Source organism: Pavona decussata, unplaced genomic scaffold, assembly GCF_977016875.1.
Source record: "Pavona decussata unplaced genomic scaffold, jaPavDecu1.1 SCAFFOLD_202, whole genome shotgun sequence".
Lineage (NCBI taxonomy): Eukaryota > Metazoa > Cnidaria > Anthozoa > Scleractinia > Agariciidae > Pavona > Pavona decussata.
In genome coordinates, this window is record NW_028145610.1 from 2,625,001 (window position 1) to 2,641,880 (window position 16,880).

At 40.4% G+C, this 16,880-nt stretch overlaps 1 protein-coding gene across 1 annotated transcript in view; it reads right to left on the reverse strand.

Annotated features, from left to right (window-relative positions):
• The window catches only part of LOC146461122 (3'-5' exoribonuclease HELZ2-like), a 127,694-nt gene that overhangs the window by 50,642 nt on the left and 60,172 nt on the right, over positions 1–16,880 (reverse strand). The window lies entirely within an intron of this gene.

A 16,880-nucleotide genomic window follows, 5' to 3' on the forward strand; every position in this document is an offset into this window, starting at 1 on the left:
CTACATGGAGGTTGCTATGCCTCAGCTTCAGAGGATTGCAGATGAGTTGAAGGACAGCCTCGACAGTTAGCCAGTTTGATTCAAATGAATTCAATGTTTTACATTCATGTTGAGTAGCATTGTCTTTGAATGAAATATATATTTCCAACTGCTTTTCTTCTTTTTTTTCTCCCAGTTTTTCAAGATCCTCCCCGTGAATTTGACGTTGAGATGCCGCTCGAGCCTGGTGAAGAGTCTGTGCAGTCAGAAAGTGTATGCTAAGAATTGCAAAACCTTTTAGCACTTGTCTCTAGCTGGAAATCATTTTGGCTAATAAAGATTTTTTTTTACCCTTTTACGTTTAGGTGGAGATAGCCAGGTAAACAACTGAGTCTCAGAACACAAGAGTAATTGAAGGAAAGTTGGCGTGTGTCAAAAAGGGGATCGCGTTCTGTAAACTTCAACTGGTCAGTGCAGCAACCTCATTCAAAGCCGCTCTGTCAGGTATCAGCTTCGAGGAATCCCTTGATATCCAAGATGGTGAAAACGAAGAGGAAGATGATGATGATGTCGAGGACGATGTCGATAATGGTGCAATTTCTGATGACGAACGTGTAGACATCGATCAGCCCACCGCAGGGGAGGATCTTGAAGTCACTGGGGAAAATCTGCCGCATAGCAACCTGATAGAATGGAAATTTCCTGTAGAGATTAGCCAATCAACACTCGACGGGCGTAATGGTAGCTATGCTTGCAGTGTCATTGCGCTCATCTTTGCTCATGAAGTATATTGTCAGCGCCTTGACCTGCAATCAGTGCCTCTGTTATCTCCGCTGTGGGTTGTGCTTATGTGTTCTGCGATCAGAATTGGCAACCGGTTTTACGATAGTTGTCGCCATAGCTTGCCACAGCGTTTCCTATCAGCAACGGAGGCTGCTATTATTGTAGAGCGAAGTGTCAGTGCTTCTGTTGACCTCCCTTTGCCGGTAAGCGTTTTTGATGAACATGCGCCCACAACTTTGTTGTTCCAGTTACGAAAGTTGTGTACCCGTAACCACGGCCATGCTGCCTTGCTAATACCTAACGAGAAGACGGTCCTCTTTATGCCCATCGAAAACTGCTCTATTGTCTTGGTGGATACTCATCGACATGGCCTCCATGGTGCCGAAGTGTTATCGGGGCAGCAGGAGAACTTAGACCAATTTGTACATGCCAGCCAGACCGTGCTAGGTTTGCAGGATGACACCTACGCCAATCTTTCCTTTATTACCTTTTAAGTGGAAACCTGCGTAAGATAGGTCCAAGCTTGGGACAGTAGTCATCCTCCAGCCCTGTTCTCAAAGTCACTTCCAACACTTCTTACTGGTTTTCATACCCAGCCTTCTCCCGGGCGACGTGCATTGTTAGTTATGCCAATCAACCAAAACATCCTATCTGGCATGCTCTATCCCATCGACAATCATATGACTGTGCAGCTTTGTTAACTGTGATGTTTGACTGTCGGGGAAGCAACTGGGATGTTGCTTCCTTTGCTCGTCAACACTTGTAATGTTATTGTTTTTGTCATGTGTTAATATTTGCTTTCTGTGTCGCCTTCACCGGTTGTACACACTGTTTAGTAACTATTCGTAATGTTTTTGTTTGTATCCGTTTCGTAAGATTGCTAGCGCTTGGTGTCCTTTGTTGGTCTACTGTGCGATGATTTTTGTTTCCGTTTTGCGTGCCTTTGTGGCACAATGTTTGCAGATTTTTTTATTAAAGGGGTGGGGTTCGACTCCCCAGCGCAATTGGCGACCGATGTCCCCCTGTTTGTGTGCGGACCCTTCTCTCTGGTATTGCACTTCTTCGCCATTAGATGTTATGTCCTACAGCCATTGCACTTACCCTACTAGGGGGCTGCTCGTCCGCCTTAAACACAATAACATATATTAATAAGTACACGGTAAGAATTGTAATAGTCTATTCAACTTTCCAGGTATTTACCATATTTCCTGCAATTAAGAGTAAAAACCTCGCTTTGGATTGGTCTAGAGAAGTGGGTGATTATAGTACAGACGCACGCACGAATGTCGTCACTATGGCAGGACGAAGTTATTTTTTCCCGAGAATTTGCTTGTCGTCCGAGACAACAACAAACAAAACGTCTTGGAACAGATCAATGGGATATAGGGCCTTTTGTGTGCTAACAAGCTAGAATGTTTGTCGTCAGACAAAACGGATGAAATCTGTCCCCACGTTTGTCTGTGAGAAAATGCAGGAATAGTCGACGATGAAAAACATCACGCGGTCGATTTTTTGGAAGCAGAAATGTGCTAGTAGAATAAAGGTTACTTTGAGAAAGCTGTTTCCAAACTTCTTTGAAGTTCAGTATGCTAATTTGCAACTTCTTCATCCTAAGGAGTTGTTTACAGTTTAAAACGTTTGTGAAAGCACTTGGTATGAAGCTCACTTTAGAGAATCTTAGCATTAAGGTATATAACAAATTCATTCCATTCGGGGACCGTGTGTACCGCATAGAAGATGTCAAAATGCGGCAATAATATCAGACACGCTACTCGCCTGAGGTTCATTAGCGTACTTCTTTGTTCTTGCCATATTTTGACGTCTTCTCCACGTTCAGCAATAGGGCGCGCACGGCCAAATGGAATCTATTTGTTAGAACCGACCGTTAAAACTTCAGATCTATCAACACAAATACCTCTTACATAAAAATTCGTCTATTCGACAAATTTCAAAACAAGCAAAATGACTCGTATCACGGATGAACTGATAACAAGTGACGGTGATTTTGCTCTTGTTTACATTTACAATGTAAATACACGTTGTTATCCTGACTGAGCTTAATTTAACCTGTGCTCGAGTAAAAACTAAACGTTTTCGTTGAATTAAAAAGTCATGGAACAGACAGTCTAAATTGAAGAGAAGTGGGATAATTTTACAGAACGGTCGATTTCGGAAATGCGACAAGAAAATACTATTTCGGTCCAATTTCTTATAGCGTAACTCTCCAGAAGCCTACTTTATCCCAAATGAAAGTGACGATTTGTGTTAATCTTGCCGGGGCTTTGTCATCATGGTCTTTCGTAGAATGGCCCATTTTGCCGATCCAACAAAATTGTACAAATGTAGCCCGCACTTTCGCGTCACTGTCTTTAAAGACATGCCTAACGTATTTTCCAAATTGGTGAAAATTGGCAGATTGATGCAGATCGGTAAACTACCCGGCCTTTCTCATCGTTGCTAACTCCACATTGGCGAAAAGTGGCATTCCAACCCAGACAAAACGTATCATGGTGACTTCCATTTTGCAGATTAGTGCAAACAAGATGCCTGCTATACTGGCCTTACGCGTGATGCTGGGGCTGATTCATTTATTCCAACTGTATGCTTCGCCGATTGATAAAACTATCCTTGCTAATGGAATAGTTTGAGTCACGACGATCGCGTTACGTTGTTTTCCTTGTGTTACGCGACTCAGACTATCAGCGGAAATTTGTGAAATGCCATTGCGATAACGTAAGCTTCTCAATGACCTCTTTTCAGTCTCGCGTCGTGGTCTAAGACTGTCAAACAAAGCACGATTCCTTCGCCATGAACTCACCAATTTCCACCGCTTTAAATGTCGGATGCTTCTTAGAAGTTATTCTTTCGATTTACCGCTTCAAAATGGTGAAATTTCCGTTTGAAAACGGCACACTTGAGTCCAGAACATGTTAACAATATGGCGCTACAATTTAATCGGTTTTTAATAAATATATCAAATGATGCGTTGACGTCACACAGGTAGGGGTGAGTGGGTCCCCTCCCTCGCGATATAAGCGACAAGAATGTATTTTGATTGGCCTGCTGTTGTTGAAGACAATCAGAACAATACATCCAGAGTAGGAGAGGGGAGAGTTTAATGAATAAATTAATGTACCGATTTGTGACTACGAGGAAGAAAAAAAAAAAAAACACAAGATGCCTGCTTTACTGGCATTACGCGTGATGCTGGGGCTGATTCATTTTTTCCAACGGTATGCTTCGCCGATTGATAAAACTATCCTTGCTAATGGAATAGTTTGAGTCACGACGATCGCGTTACGTTGTTTTCCTTGTGTTACGCGACTCAGACTTTCACCGGAAATGTGAGGAATTCCATTACGATAACGTAAGCTTCTCAATGACCTCTTTTTAGTCTCGCGTCGTGGTCAAGGACTGTCAAACAAAGCACGATTCCTTCGCCATGAACTCACCATTTTCCACCCTTTTAAATGTCGAGTGCTTCCTAGAAGTTATTCTTTCGATTTGCCGCTTCAAAATGGTGAAATTTCCGTTTGAAAACGGCTCACTTGAGTCCATGTTATAAACAATATGGAGCCAAATTTAATCCGTTTTTAATAAATAGATCAAATGATGCGTTGACGTCACACAGGTAGGGGTGAGTGGGTCCTCTCCCTCGCGATGTAAGCGACAAGAATGGATTTTGATTGGCCTGCTTCTGTTGAAGACAATCAGAACAATACACCCCGAGTAGGAGAGGGGTGAGTTTAATGAATAAATTAATGTACCGATTTGAAGCTACGACGAAGAAAAAGAAATCGTCCCGTTTTTAGACACGGTATGCCCCCTCAGGGCATCCCGCGTAAAAAGAAATCGACCCGTTTTTAGACACGGTATGCCCCCTCAGGGCATCCCGCGTAATTAATTATGCTAATCTTGCCCGTTCTTTCTCATCATTCCCTCTACGGACATGTTCCCAACTTCAAATTTGTGAAGAGACATTCTGACCCAGAAAAAAACTACTTTTCACTCTCCTGCTTGGGTTTTAATCAATGACCATGAAAATTGAAGGAGATGTTAACAGCATAAAGAAGCCTACCATACCTTAGCGACAAGGTGAAAGGTCAAAACCAAAGGTCAGGAGGAAGAAAAATATGCCCCACGACCTTTGCTTTTAACCTTTGACCTTTTTACCTCCTGAGTTAAGTCCACTCGTCAAGGGCAATACGGTCACCAAGTTTCAAGGTCACAAGTGCTAATCTGGCGCTCTCTTTCACATCATCCTCTCTAAGGACATGTTCCCAACTTCAAATTTGTGAAGAGGCATTCTGACCCATATGTAAAAGGCACTTTTGACTCTCCTGGTTTTGAATTTTAATCAATGACCATGAAAATTGGATGAGACGTTAACAGCATAAAGAAGCCTAACATACGTTAGCAACAAGGTCAAATGTCAAAACCAAAGGTCAGGGGAAAGAAAAATAAAAGCCACGTCCATGGCTTTTGACCTTTGACTGATTTCCTCCTTGACCTAAGTTCAACCGTGAAGGACTATATGGTCACCAAGTTTCAAGGTTAACGGTCAAAAGCAAAGGTCACAGGGACTAAAAACGCATCGTATCTTTTCCTAGAAAAAAACTACTTTTCACTCTCCTGAGCTCGGGTTTTAATCAATGACCATGAAAATTGGAGGAGATGTTAACAGCATAAAGAAACCTACTATACCTTAGCGACAAGGTGAAAGGTCAAAACCAAAGGTCAGGAGGAAGAAAAATATGCCCCACGACCTTTGCTTTTAACCTTTGACCTTTTTACCTCCTGAGTTAAGTCCACTCGTCAAGGGCAATACGGTCACCAAGTTTCAAGGTCACAAGTGCTAATCTGGCGCTCTCTTTCACATCATCCTCTCTAAGGACATGTTCCCAACTTCAAATTTGTGAAGAGGCATTCTGACCCATATATAAAAGGCACTTTTGACTCTCCTGGTTTTGAATTTTAATCAATGACCATGAAAATTGGATGAGACGTTAACAGCATAAAGAAGCCTAACATACGTTAGCAACAAGGTCAAATGTCAAAACCAAAGGTCAGGGGAAAGAAAAATAAAAGCCACGTCCATGGCTTTTGACCTTTGACTGATTTCCTCCTTGACCTAAGTTCAACCGTGAAGGACTATATGGTCACCAAGTTTCAAGGTCAACGGTCAAAAGCAAAGGTCACAGGGACTAAAAACGCATCGTATCTTTTCCTAGAAAAAAACTACTTTTCACTCTCCTGAGCTCGGGTTTTAATCAATGACCATGAAAATTGGAGGAGATGTTAACAGCATAAAGAAGCCTACTATACCTTAGCGACAAGGTGAAAGGTCAAAACCAAAGGTCAGGAGGAAGAAAAATATGCCCCACGACCTTTGCTTTTAACCTTTGACCTTTTTACCTCCTGAGTTAAGTCCACTCGTCAAGGGCAATACGGTCACCAAGTTTCAAGGTCACAAGTGCTAATCTGGCGCTCTCTTTCACATCATCCTCTCTAAGGACATGTTCTCAACTTCAAATTTGTGAAGAGGCATTCTGACCCATATATAAAGGGCACTTTTGACTCTCCTGGTTTTGAATTTTAATCAATGACCATGAAAATTGGATGAGACGTTAACAGCATAAAGAAGCCTAACATACGTTAGCAACAAGGTCAAATGTCAAAACCAAAGGTCAGGGGAAAGAAAAATAAAAGCCACGTCCATGGCTTTTGACCTTTGACTGATTTCCTCCTTGACCTAAGTTCAACCGTGAAGGACTATATGGTCACCAAGTTTCAAGGTCAACGGTCAAAAGCAAAGGTCACAGGGACTAAAAACGCATCGTATCTTTTCCTAGAAAAAAACTACTTTTCACTCTCCTGAGCTCGGGTTTTAATCAATGACCATGAAAATTGGAGGAGATGTTAACAGCATAAAGAAGCCTACTATACCTTAGCGACAAGGTGAAAGGTCAAAACCAAAGGTCAGGAGGAAGAAAAATATGCCCCACGACCTTTGCTTTTAACCTTTGACCTTTTTACCTCCTGAGTTAAGTCCACTCGTCAAGGGCAATACGGTCACCAAGTTTCAAGGTCACAAGTGCTAATCTGGCGCTCTCTTTCACATCATCCTCTCTAAGGACATGTTCCCAACTTCAAATTTGTGAAGAGGCATTCTGACCCATATATAAAGGGCACTTTTGACTCTCCTGGTTTTGAATTTTAATCAATGACCATGAAAATTGGATGAGACGTTAACAGCATAAAGAAGCCTAACATACGTTAGCAACAAGGTCAAATGTCAAAACCAAAGGTCAGGGGAAAGAAAAATAAAAGCCACGTCCATGGCTTTTGACCTTTGACTGATTTCCTCCTTGACCTAAGTTCAACCGTGAAGGACTATATGGTCACCAAGTTTCAAGGTCAACGGTCAAAAGCAAAGGTCACAGGGACTAAAAACGCATCGTATCTTTTCCTAGAAAAAAACTACTTTTTACTCTCCTGAGCTCGGGTTTTAATCAGTGACCATGAAAATTGGAGGAGATGTTAAAAGCATAAAGAAGCCTACTATACCTTAGCGACAAGGTGAAAGGTCAAAACCAAAGGTCAGGAGGAAGAAAAATATGCCCCACGACCTTTGCTTTTAACCTTTGACCTTTTTACTTATTGAGCTAAGTCCACTTGTCAAGGGCAATACGGTCACCAAGTTTCAAGGTCACAAGTTAAAAGCAAAGGCCACAAGTGCTAATCTGGCGCTCTCTTTCTCATCATCCTCTCTAAGAACATGTTTTCAACTTCAAATTTGTTTGAGAGGCATTCTGACCCAGAAAAAAAGTCACTTTTGATTCTCCTGGCTTTTGATCTCTGATCACTTCCCCCCTTGACCTAAGTTAAACCGTCAAGGACTACATGGTCACCAAGTTTCAAGGTCAATGGTCAAAAACAAAGGTCACAAGGACTAAAAAGGCCTTAACGACCCAAATGACTCAATTGACTTGGATGACGTAATTGACAAGGATGATCCAACTGACTTGGATAATCCAATTGACTTGGATGATCCAACTGACTTTAAGGACACAACTGACTCAATTGACTTGGATGATCCAACTGAGTTGGATGATCTAATTGACTTGGATGACCCAAACGAACTCTTTGTTAATTTTAGCAATCGCATTTCGAACGTCGCCATACATTAACGGTTTGTACTTTGGACGGATAGTCACAGTCTTCTAACAGATGTTTTTTATCAACAGTTTTGCGAATCGCTGAAACAAGGCCGGGTAAGCAGCGTGAACATCATTACAGTCGTCTATAGGCATCTCTACCAGTCACAACTCTGTAGAGTAGGATTGGCGCAGTGTCAGAGCACTCGCCTTCCACCAATCGGGAGTCAGGAACATGGCAAATAGAAAAGAAGACTCTACATATAGGACTGAGGTAAGGTGAAAAAGAGCTAAGTCGAAGTTCAGACATCTGTAAGCACAATAGAGCACAATAACGATTCTTCTTCTTCTTCTTCTTTTTATTATTATTATTATTATTATTATTATTATTATTATTATTATTATTATTATGTGTTCGCGAGGGACCCTATAATATTTAGTGCATGAAGCGTGATATCTGCGTATAATGCATGAACGCTTCAGCGATAGAAAAGGGCAGGGAATTTATGAGACAAATAAAACCAGGGCCACCTAGTTGTTCATTTCGCTAACATATCTGATCAAAAAGGCTTTTTGACTCAGAAAGTTGGGTGAAATGGTGACCAAAATGTACAAATATTTTGTTTTATCATTCGTAAGCTCCCCACTGGTCTGGCTACACTAGTCAGAATTTCTTGCGCAAAGGGATCAATCGTGATTATCACAATGTTGGCCAAATTATTCATTTAAGAGGTGATACCTTGCAAAGAAGAGACGAGTGCATTTCGATCGAATCCTGCGATAGAGAGAAGAAAGACAACAACAGATTTTACAGATTTTACAGTAAAAAATTGGCGGGAAATTTGACACAAAAAATTTAACGGTAAATAATGGCCCAAGAACACAAAATTCTGCCACACGATGGCGTAATTAAAATGTAACATTCATGTGATTTAATATCAATGTAGGTGATGAAGCCTTGCTGTAAAGGGCGCTAACTAGTAAGTGCGTTTCGATACTGAATGCAGGTAATTTTTGGCCGGGAGATATAGCGACCTAATTCAGTGTAGTTCCAGAGTCCCCACATGTTCTAAACGCAAATTGTCTCGCGCAATGCTGTTTTCTATTATTGGACAAATGACAACAGAGCCCCCTAGTCGTTCGTTGCAGTAAAATATCTGTTTAGAATAGCTTTCGGCTCCAAAAGTCTTGTTTTACAAATTGTGATGAAAAGCGCTGCTAGACTTTTCTCGCTTGAAGTGTCACCTCAAACTCTCGCCATGAGTCAGCTTAGGATCCGGATTATAAACACCGGGAAGCGGTACATGACTTGTTACCCCTGTGTGCTTACGAAACGCGAAGTGCTTAAAATCTCGCAAAAAAAAAAAAATTGGGAGCTGTACATGCTGTGCAGGTATGAACATTCGCACAGTAGCTGGATCTAAAATGTTTGATTTTCTCCCTGCTTAAATCTGGTGATGCTAGGCCGGTCACTTCATCGCAGGAGATCGCTTTTCGATGCTAGTTTGATGGTGGTTCTTGTAAAGGTTTTTGAAACGATTTGTTAGTCTCAAACGTTTATTCCCTGCAGAACAATATTGTTGCTGCATTCGTATTCTCGAAGTCAATTTAACTCGAGCGCCGTTTTATAATCTCGAATAACTGATACTAGTTTCATACTCTAAACAATAAATTATGTTTCGCCAAAGAAATGTCTAGTATTATCTGTAAAACACGTCCTAAAAGATATTCTGAGAAACGAACCGTCGTGTTCTTCTGAGTTATTAAATAACGAAACTTTCTTCTCGCGTCATTTTGATCAAGGTTGACGTGATCTTGTTCTCGCAGCTTAATTACTTTCAGAAGTAAGAGAGAACCATTGGTTAATTTTGCTTTGCTGATAAGGAAAACAATGCAAGCCAAAACAGCCACATGTGAAGGAAAAGGTGGTAAAGGGCTGAAAATGCTTCCATTAGCTAAATAGGTTGACTCAACGTTCACTGGCGGTTTGTTTTTGGCTGACAGCTCAGTTTTTTCCGTTTGACTTTAATGTTATCTTGTGTGTCCGTGAGCCAATGTTGTGAAAACATGTTACGGACTTAAGAGGACCAACACAACCGCCAGCCGGTGAACTTTCAAAGATAAGAAAGAAGAATTTTTTTTGTTTGTATAGTACGGTCCCCACTTCTCCGATTCTGGAGCAATGGAAAATTAAGGGGACCAAAGGTGATTGAAACTTGTTCAAAGATAAGAAAGATGAAAGGACTTTTTTTATCTGAGACATTGCAATGAATTTATCAATGGATTTACTAAGATAATGCTTTATTCGAGTCCCCATGCATATAAATACCTATTCCATTAATGTAGATAAGATCTGAACCAAGTGCAAAATGTTACTTCGTGACAGTGAATTATCTCTACTGCCAAATATTTTGGCTAGAATTTTTTTGTTGTCGGTTCGGTGACGCATTACATGTACCACACAGCAGAGCAGTTCACGAGGAACGCTTAGCTAGGCTATACGGGTAAGCTATAAATTCTTATGTTCCTAAGGACCCTAAGTTGTTAATTCTCTGCGCTACGTTGTCCTGTTGAATACGTTTTGGGAGATTTAGAGCCTACTGTTAAATAGGGTCCCCACAAGGGTCTGAACAGAAAACTTTTTCACGCAGTGTAATTAACTGATTGCTGTGATTATTATGGTGAATTTATGCTGTGAAGTGAAACTAAGGAGCCTTTTATGAAAACAGATCGCTATGTTATAGGCTGAGGTGTTCATAATTTACCTAGTCGTTAGTTTAGGCGAATAATTTGACTCAGAAATTCGGATAAAACTATGACGAGAAACCGGATTTGTTTTTTCTCGACATCCACCAGTGCGTATAACACAATGTCACAATGAAAAAGTCGCCGACAGAAAACTGAAGGAAATTTATCTTTCAAAAAAAATGATAATAAAACCAGGGCCACCTAATTGCTCGTTTCTGTTAAGTATCTGATCGAAAAGCCTTTTTCGACTCGGAAAATCGGGTGAAATGCATGGTCACCAAAATGTGCAGCTGTTCTGTTTCACTTGTGGTCTGGCTACACAAAATTTCTAGGGCAAATGTAGCAATTGCGATTATCACAAAGTCTGACCAAATAATAGCTTTAATAGATGAAGCATTGCTATAAGGGACGAGTCCATTTCGATCGAATCCTGTGACAGATAGACTGCGATAACTTCGACAGTAACAAATTTTGCTCACGATATCACGTAACAAATGTAAATGATGTAATTTTAAAATATGAATGTCTAATAAGTGCGTTTTGATCGAATGTAGGTAATTTTTTTCGGGCCTACTTGTTACTAGATGGTCCCCACATGGTCTGGACATACCGGTAACATTTTCTGTCGCGCTGTGTAACGGATTGTTATTATTATCATCATGATGAATTTATATGACAAAGTGAACTAACTATCCAACCTTTTCAGAAAATTGATCGTTATTTAAGAATAATCTTTTACTTACAAATTCAGTCGAAGCTCTGACATGTGTTTGGGATGGTCCCCATAATATTTAGTGCAATGAAGCGTGATGTCTGCGTATAATGCATGAACGCTTCAGCGATAGAAAAAGACTGGGAATTTATGAGAAAATAAAACAAGGGCCACCTAGTTGTTTATTTCGGTAACATATCTGATCACAAAGGCTTTTTGACTCAGAAAGTTGGGTGAAATGGTGACCAAAATGTACAAATGTTTTGTCAGGAGCCCATTACCATTGTACTCCCCACTGGTCTGGCTACACTTGGCAGAATTTCTTGCGCAAAGGGATCAATCGTGATTATCACAATGTTGGCCAAATTATTCATTTAAGAGGTGATACCTTGCTAAGAAGAGACGAGTGCATTTCGATCGAATCCTGCGATAGAGAGAAGAAAGACAACAACAGATTTTACAGTAAAAAAAATTGGCAGGAAATTTGACACAAAAAATTTAACGGTAAATAAGGGCCCAAGAACAGAAAATTCTGCCACATGATGGCGTAGTTGAAATGTAACATTCATTTGATTTAATATGAATGTGGGTGATGAAGCCTTGCTGTAAAGGGCGCTGACTAGTTAGTGCGTTTCAATACTGAATACAGTTAATTTTTGGCCGGGAGATTAATAGCGAACTAATTCAGTGTAGTTCCAGAGTCCCCACATGTTCTGAACACAAAATTTCACGCGCAATGCTGTTTTCCCAGTATTGTTGGACAAAATAATGACAACAGGGCCACTTAGTCGTTCGTTGCAGTAAAATATCTGTTTAGAATAGCTTTCGGCTTAAAGAGTCTTGTTTTACAAATTGGGATGAAAAACGCTGCTAGACTTTTGTCGCGTGAAGTCTTGCCATCAGTGACAGCTCGAGATTACAAACACCGGAAAGACAAGACTTGTGACCCCAATGTGCTTACGAAATGCGAAGTGCTTAAAATTTCGCAAAAGTTCGGGAGCTGTACTTGCGTAGGTATGAACATTCGCAAAGTAGGCGGATCTGAAATGTTTGTTTTTCTCCCTGCTGAAATCTGGTTTATAGGTGAAGCTTTGCTAAAAGGAACGAGTGACAACGAGTGTATTTCGATCGTATCCTGTAACGGATAGACTGCGATAACTCACTTCGACAGAAACATATTTTGCTCACGATATCACGTAACAAATGTAAATGATGTAATGTTAAAATATGAATGTCTCTTAAGTGCGTTTCGATCGAATGCAAGTAATTTCTTTTGGGCCTAATTGTTACTAGATGGTCCCCACATGGTAAGGACTTACCGGTAACATTTTTTGTCGCGCTGTGTAACTGATTGTTGATATTATCCGGTCATGATGAATTTATGTGACAAAATGAACTAACTATCCAACCTTTTCAGAAAACTGATCGTTATTTAAGAATAATCTTTTAGTGCAGAATTTACCTAGCGGTTAGTTTCGTTGAAAAATCGACTTACAAATTCAGTCGAAGTTCTGACATGTGTTCTTGAGGGTCGCCATAATATTTAGTGCAATGAAGCGTGATGTCTGCGAATAATGCATGAACGCTTCAGCAAAAGAAAAGGGCAGGGAATTTATGAGAAAAATAAAACCAGGGCTACCTAGTTGTTTATTTCGGTAACATATCTGATCGAAAAGGCTTTTTGACTCAGAAAGTTAGGTGAAATGGTGACCAAAATGTACAAATGTTTTGTCAGGAGCCCATTATAATTTATACCATTGGAAGCTCCCCAATGGTCTGGCTACACTGCACTTGGCAGAATTTCTTGCGCAAAGGGATCAATCGTGATTATCACAGTGTTGGCCAAATTATTCATTTAAGAGGTGATACCTTGCTAAGAAGAGACGAGTGCATTTCGATCGAATCCTGCGATAGAGAGAAGAAAGACAACAACAGATTTTACAGCAAAAAATTGGCGGGAAATTTGACACAAAAAATTTAACGGTAAATAATAGCCCAAGAACAGAAAATTCTGCCACATGATGGCGTAGTTGAAATGTAACATTCATTTGATTTAATATGAATGTGGGTGATGAAGCCTTGCTGTAAAGGGCGCTGACTAGTTAGTGCGTTTCAATACTGAATGCAGTTAATTTTTGGCCGGGAGATTAATAGCGACCTAATTCAGTGTAGTAATTCCAGAGTCCCCACATGTTCTGAACACAAAATTTCACGCGCAATGCTGTTTTCCCAGTATTGTTCGACAAAGTAATGACAACAGGGCCACCTAGTCGTTCGTTGCAGTAAAATATCTGTTTAGAATAGCTTTCGGTTTAAAGAGTCTTGTTTTACAAATTGGGATGAAAAACGCTGCTAGACTTTTGTCGCGTGAAGTGTCACCTAAACTCTTGCCATCAGTGACAGCTCGAGATTACAAACACCGGAAAGCGGGTACAAGACTTGTGACCCCTATGTGCTTACGAAATGCGAAGTGCTTAAAATTTCGCAAAAGTTCGGGAGCTGTACTTGCGTAGGTATGAACATTCGCAAAGTAGGCGGATCTGAAATGTTTGTTTTTCTCCCTGCTGAAATCTGGTTTATAGGTGAAGCTTTGCTAAAAGGAACGAGTGACAACGAGTGCATTTCGATGGTATCCTGTGACGGATAGACTGCGATAACTCAGTTCGACAGAAACATATTTTGCTCACGATATCACGTAACAAGTGTAAATGATGTAATGTTAAAATATGAATGTCTCATAAGTGCGTTTCGATCGAATGCAAGTAATTTCTTTTGGGCCTAATTGTTATTAGAAGGTCCCCACATGGTAAGGACTTACCGGTAACATTTTTTGTCGCGCTGTGTAACTGATTGTTGATATTATCCGGTCATGATGAATTTATGTGACAAAATGAACTAACTATCCAACCTTTTCAGAAAACTGATCGTTATTTAAGAATAGTCTTTTAGTGCAGAATTTACCTAGCGGTTAGTTTTGTTGAAAAATCGACTTACAAATTCAGTCGAAGTTCTGACATGTGTTCTTGAGGGTCCCCATAATATTTAGTGCAATGAAGTGTGATGTCTGCGAATAATGCATGAACGCTTCAGCGAAAGAAAAGGGCAAGGAATTCAGTATGCGAAAAATAAAACCAGGGCTACCTAGTTGTTTATTTCGGTAACATATCTGATCGAAAAGGCTTTTTGACTCAGAAAGTTAGGTGAAATGGTGACCAAAATGTACAAATGTTTTGTCAGGAGCCCATTATAATTACCATTGGAAACTCCCCAAGGGTCTGGCTACTCTTGGCAGAATTTCTTGCGCAAAGGGATCAATCGTGATTCAGTTACAGTGTTGGCCAAGTTCAGTTCATTTAAGAGGTGATACCTTGCTAAGAAGAGACGAGTGCATTTCGATCGAATCCTGCGATAGAGAGAAGAAAGACAACAACAGATTTTACAGCAAAAAATTGGCGAGAAATTTGACACAAAAAATTTAACGGTAAATAATAGCCCAAGAACAGAAAATTCTGCCACATAATTGAAATGTAACATTCATGTGATTTAATATCAATGTAGGTGATGACGCCTTGCTGTAAAGGCCGCAGACTAGTAAGTGCGTTTCGATACTGAATGCAGTTAATTTTTGGCCGGGAGATTAATAGCGACCTAATTCAGTGTAGTTCCAGAGTCCCCACATGTTCTGAACACAAAATTTCACGCGCAATGCTGTTTTCCCAGTATTGTTGGACAAAATAATGACAACAGGGCCACCTAGTCGTTCGTTGCAGTAAAATATCTGTTTAGAATAGCTTTCGGCTTAAAGAGTCTTGTTTTACAAATTGGGATGAAAAACGCTGCTAGACTTTTCTCGCGTAAAGTGTCACCTTAAACTTTCGCCATCAGTGACAGCTTGGGATCGAGATTACAAACACCGGAAAGCGGGTACAAGACTTGTGACCCCTATGTGCTTACGAAATGCGAAGTGCTTAAAATTTCGCAAAAGTTCGGGAGCTGTACTTGCGTAGGTATGAACATTCGCAAAGTAGGCGGATCTGAAATGTTTGTTTTTCTCCCTGCTGAAATCTGGTTTATAGGTGAAGCTTTGCTAAAAGGAACGAGTGACAACGAGTGCATTTCGATCGTATCCTGTGACGGATAGACTGCGATAACCAAGAGAGGATGAAGCGATAACTCACTTCGACAGAAACATATTTTGCTCACGATATCACGTAACAAATGTAAATGATGTAATGTTAAAATATGAATGTCTCTTATAAAGTGCGTTTCGATCGAATGCAAGTAATTTCTTTTGGGCCTAATTTTTACTAGATGGTCCCCACATGGTAAGGACTAATTACCGGTAACATTTTTTGTCGCGCTGTGTAACTGATTGTTGATATTATCCGGTCATGATGAATTTATGTGACAAAATGAACTAACTATCCAACCTTTTCAGAAAATTGATCGTTATTTAAGAATAATCTTTTAGTGCAGAATTTACCTAGCGGTTAGTTTCGTTGAAAAATCGACTTACAAATTCAGTCGAAGTTCTGACATGTGTTCTTGAGGGTCCCCATAATATTTTAAGTGCAATGAAGCGTGATGTCTGCGAATAATGCATGAACGCTTCAGCGAAAGAAAAGGGCAGGGAATTTATGAGAAAAATAAAACCAGGGCTACCTAGTTGTTTATTTCGGTGACATATCTGATCGAAAAGGCTTTTTGACTCAGAAAGTTAGGTGAAATGGTGACCAAAATGTACAAATGTTTTGTCAGGAGCCCATTATAATTACCATTGGAAGCTCCCCAATGGTCTGGCTACACTGCACTTGGCAGAATTTCTTGCGTAAAGGGATCAATCGTGATTATCATAATGTTGGCCAAATTATTTATGTAAGAGGTGATACCTTGCTAAGAAGAGACGAGTGCATTTCGATCGAATCCTGCGATAGAGAGAAGAAAGACAACAACAGATTTTACAGCAAAAAATTGGCGGGAAATTTGACACAAAAAATTTAACGGTAAATAATAGCCCAAGAACAGAAAATTCTGCCACATGATGAGGCCCTGCCAGGGGGGGCTCCCGTGTCGCTCTTCTGAATTTTAAAATGTCCCGTGTCGGTGTTTTGTCAGTGCTTCATGTCGCTGTCGGAAATTTAATGAAAATAGTTTGTCCTTGTCGGAATTTAAGGTTAGGAAAAACGGTGCGTGATGCGGAAAATAGATCGCGAGCCGAGGTTCTTTATCACCTCAGACCCACACACGCTTACCTTGTGGAAAGGTCTGCTAATAATGCAAATCAACGGGAAAAGTATATGGACGAAGGCTTCACCACTCGCGAGTCACGCCATCCTCTGGATCGCCTTTGCTCGATTTTTCACTGTCTTTATTTTTATTGGTCAAACTTTTCCCTTGTTGGCCTTTACATCACACTAAAATTAGCGCAAAAACATATGAAATCACCGTTCTTTGTCGTTAATTCTCGGCCTTATTGTCACTGTCGGAGTTTTGTCGAGAAA